Source organism: Panthera leo, chromosome B1 (assembly GCF_018350215.1).
Source record: "Panthera leo isolate Ple1 chromosome B1, P.leo_Ple1_pat1.1, whole genome shotgun sequence".
In the NCBI taxonomy this organism is placed as follows: domain Eukaryota; kingdom Metazoa; phylum Chordata; class Mammalia; order Carnivora; family Felidae; genus Panthera; species Panthera leo.
In genome coordinates this window covers 49831684-49837683 of record NC_056682.1, presented here as the reverse complement: position 1 = coordinate 49837683, position 6000 = coordinate 49831684, and the positions used below count along the sequence as shown (strand labels likewise).

The 6000-nt window shown below is 44.1% G+C and overlaps 1 protein-coding gene across 2 annotated transcripts in view; it reads right to left on the bottom strand.

Moving 5' to 3' along the window:
• FZD3 (frizzled class receptor 3) overlaps positions 1–5636 on the bottom strand; it is a 103118-nt gene extending 97482 nt beyond the window's left edge. For both annotated transcript variants that reach the window (XR_006201606.1, XM_042934954.1), the window contains exon 1: positions 5532–5636. The gene's annotated coding sequence lies outside the window, so the exon portion shown is untranslated. The remainder of the gene's footprint in view (positions 1–5531) is intronic.
• Between the last annotated feature and the right edge of the window lie 364 nt (positions 5637–6000).

Here is a 6000-nt window from a genome sequence, read left to right as displayed (position 1 = left end):
TAAAGTGTCCAACGCTTGATTTCAGCTCAGGTCATGATCTCAGGGTTCATGGGATCAAGCCCCACATCTGCACTGTCAGTGCAGAGCCTGCTTGGGATTCTCTCTCTCAAAATAAATAAACAAACACTAAGAAAAAAAACAAAATAAAAGGGGGCACCTGGTGGCTTGGTCAGTTAAGTGTCCAACTTCAGCTCAGGTCATAATCTCATAGTTCGTGAGTTCAAGCCCCACATCAGGCTGTGCGCTGACAGCTCGGAGCCTGGAGCCTGGAGCCTGGAGCCTGGAGCCTGCTTCGGATTCTGTGTCTCCCTGTCTCTCTGCCTCCCCACCCCTGTTCCTGCTCTGTCTCTCTCTATATATTCAAAGTAAATATTTAAAAAAAAATTTTAATAAATAAAAGAACTTTTGATATATATTCCAAATCTCTCTTTAGTAACAATGAGATACTGCTTCTAAACAGGATTGCGTGGGTAACAAAAGTGATTTTTCCTAAGGTTTTCCTAAAGTACAACTTAGGAAAAAGTTGTAAGTTGAAGTTACAGATCTATAGAAAATAGAGAAGATCATGGACCCAAAGAGGTCCTGCCAATGTAACAGCAACTCTTAAGCAAAGATTAACAGTCATTTTGGCATTCTTACTGATATTACACTGTTTACTACAGGTTTACTACAGGAATCTGCAATATCTCAAATAAATAAAGGAACCTGCTAAGTTAACATAACTGGAATAAACACCATCAGAAGCCAGGGCTCATCAGAAAGTGAGTGATATAGCAATAGCTGTTCATGCCCTACTTGTAGGAAAAGACACACACTCACTTCTTTGCAGAGAGCAATGAAAGATGCTTGGAAAACTAAGTTACTTGATTATCGTTCCATTAGAAAACAAAAGGACTTGACACATCTAATTTTTATGAAAGTGTAACATCAGAAATCTGATCTTACCAGCTTTCTTTTGAATATTAATTTTAAAAGCCCTTAAAATAGGGGCACCTGGGTGGCTCAGTTGGTTAAGCTCCAACTTCAGCTCAGGTCATGATCTCACAGTTCGTGAGTTTGAGCCCCGTGTCAGGCTCTGTGCTGACAGCCTGGAGCCTGCTTCCGATTCTCTCTCTCTCTCTCTCTCTCTCTCTCTCTCTCTGCCCCTCCCCCACTCATGCTCTGTCTCTCTCTCTCTCTCTCTCTCTCTCAAATATAAACACTAAAATTTTTTAAAAATAAATAAAAAATAAAAGCCCTTAAAATAAAATAAGCTAAGTATCTGTCCTGAAAAACAGCAATGAAGGGGCAGGAGGGGCGCCTGACATAGCTCAGCTGGTTGAGCATCTGACTCTTAATTTTGGCTCAGGTCATGATCCCAGAGTCGTGGGATCAAGCCCTGTGTCTGGCTCCACACTGAGCTTAGAACCTGCTTAAGATTCTCTCTCTCTCTCTCTCTCTCTCTCTCTCTCTCTCCCTCTCCCCCCTCTGCCTCTGCCTCTGCCGCTCAAAATAAAAAAAGGGGAGGGGGGTAGGAGATGCAACTTTTAGGAGGCTGTTTTCAGGCTGGCTACAAAGCCAGACCGAAAAAACACAGGTGGGAAAAGCAGGATGCGGCAACTGAAGAGGAAAGCAGACTGAATCCAGAAATACTGACAAAGTAGGCCCTGAGGGCTGTCAAGAGGGTCCCGCAAAAGATTATGTTCAGTAATTCTATTTCAATTCACATTGTCTGTAAATAAAGTGATCCATTTCATCATTCTCAGTTCAGATTTAATTTTCTTGACACCTTATATGTATATACAACGTTTTGCATTTCCAATTCAGAAATACCATCCCAAGGTTGTCTCACACACAGGGGCTACAGTGGGAACAGGAGGGATATTCTTTGTCTTCTTTCAGTTTCCCAAGAATGCACTGCAAGACCAGCAATGACTATTTCTTGATAATGAAGTTCCGCCTCCAAGGAAAATTACTGTATTGTTAGAGAAAATATACACTCAAAGCATATTCACTGTTCTAAGTGTTACTTTCCTTTTCCTAAAATCCATATGTCCTTTGGCCATTTGTTTTCCACATCTTATTATCTAAAAAATAAATTCAGTCTCAAAATTTTGTTTCCTGGTTGCTGAGTTTATATAGCTTCATATTTAACTCATAGGGGCTCAATTCCTATTAATCTCAGAATGAGGATTTCTTTTCAGGTCTATTTCATCTAATTTTTAAAGTCCATGTGTGCCACAAATAACCTAATCATGCAATGTGCTCAGTGACGACAGGGTTTAAAAACCCAAACAGGAAAAACCAATACATTTAGGTTCAAAATCAAAATGAATGGTAGACATCAAAATACAGTCTAAAGAAAGCGGAAAAGCTTTTACAACCAACTTGAAAACCAAATGGAAAGTTAAAGAGGTGCCTGCTTGGTTCAGTGGGTAGAGCATGTGACTCTTAATCTTGGAGTTGTGAATTCAAGCCCCACATTGGGTGTAGAGATTTTTTTTTTTTTTTTTTTTTTTAAATCCAGGGGTACCTGGGTGGCTCAGATTAGGCATCGACTTCAGGTCAGGTCATGATCTCGTGTCTCATGAGTTCGAGCCCCATGTCAGGCTCTGTGCCAACAGCTTGGAGCCTGCTTCGAATTCTGTGTCTCCCTCTCTGTCTCTCCCCTGCTCACATTCTGTCTGTCTCTCAAAAATAAAACAATTAAAAAAAATTTTTTTTAATTAAATCTTTAAAAAAAGGAAAAGTTAAAAGATGGCCAGATTCTGAACTAAAAAAAAAAAAAAAAAAATCATATTGAAATTCTAGCCCAGTTTCCTCTTCCAATTAAAATCTATTAATCATGGGGCGCCTGGGTGGCTCAGCCGGTTAAGCGGCCGACTTCGGCTCAGGTCATGATCTCACGGTCCGTGAGTTCGAGCCCCTCGTCGGGCTCTGTGCTGACAGCTCAGAGCCTGGAGCCTGTTTCAAATTCTGTGTCTCCCTCTCTGACCCTCCCCCGTTCATGCTCTGTCTCTCTCTGTCTCAAAAATAAATAAAACATTTTAAAAATAAAAAAATAAATTAAAAAAAATCTATTAATCAGAAAACTCTAATATAAGCCCGATTTTTCCCTTAGCAAGGTTGTATGGTTTGTATGCTTTGGCTATAAAATTATTTCAGTAAGATAAAATTTAAAGACCAGGATTTCAGTTAAAACCTCTTTCCTGGCCAGTAAAGAGTTGTTACTTTTTTTTCCAAATCTATATTGAATAATTTCTTCAACATGTACTTTCCAAATCATTCTTTTTATTTGATTTATTGCTCTTTTATGTGGGCAGCTACAGCTTTAAGTAGCCATAGTTCTAGAGTTTTTGTGGTTAAAAATACCATGAAGACAACATCACCTCTGTGAAAAGTAAAGATGTACCACATGTCTCCTAAAGAAAATAAAATCAACAGCAGCCTAACATCAACAAATTAATATGCTCAGAATTACTTTTGAGTATACAATCTGATAGTTTTACTAACAAACTAATATGAAATTTAAGATGGGTAGAGTTTTTCCTGAAGCCAAATGGGAAACAGAGGACTTATTATGAGTTAAACTCCTTTCTCCTTCTCTGATGGCAAAGCCTTCCACGCTGTACAATACAAAGGAAGAATGTGCACTTTATTAAGTTGCTCTCAACATTCCCTATTTCAAATATTTCAATCATGGAACTCCCAAGAAAAACCCACCTAAATAAATGCCCAAAGCACAAAATAAAGCTCAAAGGAATACAGCAGCTAAAATGGGGAAATGAATGATAGAGCTCACAGTCATTTCTTCTATTAATGGGACACTCTTACAGATTTAGAAGAGGTGTAGAGGTAGAGAATATTAGTAAGTGGATGAGATTAAAAAAAAAAAAAAAGTAGGAAAGGAAAGGGAGGATGGTAGGTTTTATTATTTACTTACTCTCCTAATAGTTTCAAAACATTTGGGGGGCTGAGGAGGAACATGTTATTGCACTAAATAAACGGCAACAGGGTAAGAAAAGGGCTGCATCTTAATTAAATCTTGAGCTCCATCCTTCCAAGCCAGCCCAGTTAAGCTTTCACACCTCTTTCCTACACTCCCTAATTCTGAATCTTTTTGCCTTTTTGTGGCGGCTTGTGGCTTAGTAGTTCACGTAAATGCCTTGTTTTTTTTCCCCTGGAGGAAAAAGACAGTATTGATTTGCTTAAAAGTATGTATGGAAAGCATTATCTTTCTTCTTAATAACAGAATTAAGGATTTGTCTATTCCTTAGACTGTCAGCACACCACAGAAGACTAAAAGAGGCTGAAGAGGGAGGTAACATCCCTCATGTCAGTCAGGTCTTTGTTTCCTTGCTCTTGTGGTGTTGGCTTTGCAAAGTAACCCAATTCCCATAAATAAACATTACAGGTCTATCAAAGCTACTTTTATGAAATAACATTTTAAGATACTTTTATTTTTTACAGCTGTTAGTCTGCTCTGCTGCTGCATCTGCCCAAATTTAGGGAACCAAAATTAAAAATTTAATTTTAATACAGGGGAAAAAAATTGGATTTCTTTTATTGAGTAGGTAACTTTCAACTTCAAATCTATCCCGTGCCTAAATTGATGGCATGCGCTTTTGTTCTTAAAAAAAAAAAAAAAAAAGGAAAGAAAGAAAAGAAAGAAAAAAGAAAAGCTTTCTCCTAGAGAGGAGCCGCCTAACTCCAAGTCTCCTGAGATTTAACGAGCCTCTAGGAACATGTTAAAATGTCTTGAAACGTTTTTACAGCACCTTTATTTGCGAGGCCGTCTATTAATTACCCAGCAGTACCCCCACGGCAAATGCACATTAGCATAAAAGAGGGCAGCTGGGGGAAGCGTTGGGGAGGGAGCGCAGACTTTGCAAACTGATGGGATGGAGGGGACAACTTTTAGGCACTGGAAAGAAGAGGTCGGCCAAATGCCAACACAACATCTAAACCTGAAGCAATTCTAACGTGGGTCTCCGGCCGGCCCCAGACGCCCAGGGCGCCAGAGCCCTGGATGCATTGTCCTCCCCCCGGCCGCCGCCGCGTCCTCCACCCACGCTCCGGCGAGCGGGGAGCGCCACACGCCCCCGCGGCGCCGACCCAGGGAGCGGGCGCCTATCGCGGACGCCCTCCTCCACCAAGGATTTGGGCAAGGGGGAGGCGGAAGGGGAGCCGCGGTCCACACTCGCACAGGTTGCCCAGCGCGGGCTTAGGACACAGAGGGTTAATTATCTCCCGGGCGTCTGCCCACCTCAGCCCTCACCCCAAACTCGGCTCCTCCGCACCCCCTCGGCCCGCCGTCGGTCCCAAGGAGCCCCTCCGACGCCCCGCCACAGCCTGGCGCCGAAGGCTTTTGTTTTGGCCGCGACGAGAATAACGATCCCTGAGGAGGAGGAGGTGCCGGAGCTGCTGGTGGCTCCTCAGCACAGGGTTAGGCAGAGGAGCGGGCAGCCGCGGCGGCACCTCCTCATTCCCCACACTCCCCGCGCCCTTTTCCAGCTAAGAGGGACTGGGGAACCGCTCGCCTCGTCGCTCACCTCACATCTCGGGGCCGGGCTCCAAGGGGGCTTCAGCGCCGGCCGGGGGCGGCCACGGGTCCCTCAGGTAAACGGAGCCAGCGAGGACCGCCGACGCGCGCGCCGCTTCGGAGCAACCGCGAGCTTTCGGGAGCGCCGGAGCGCGCGGCCTAGGGAGCGAGCGCGCGCGCGCACGCACGGCGCAGGCGCGCTGCGCACACTCGGTCGCACGCTCCCATTTTGAGACCCACTTGGAGGTGCCGGCTCGGAGCTCTCGGCCGGTCTTTGCCTCGTGTTTGGGTGACGCCTTGCGCTAGTTATCCCGCTCCGGCGGAGTGGTTTCGAGCTCTGGAAGCGTTTCTCTGAAATGCGCTCAGCCCTCTTTGCAAAGCCCTCCCTCCCCCGCTGAAAAAGCGTGGCGACTCTTCTTATCCAAACTGGGGATTCTGTTATTGCAAGACCACCAAAACCTGTTCTACGAACGAGGGTG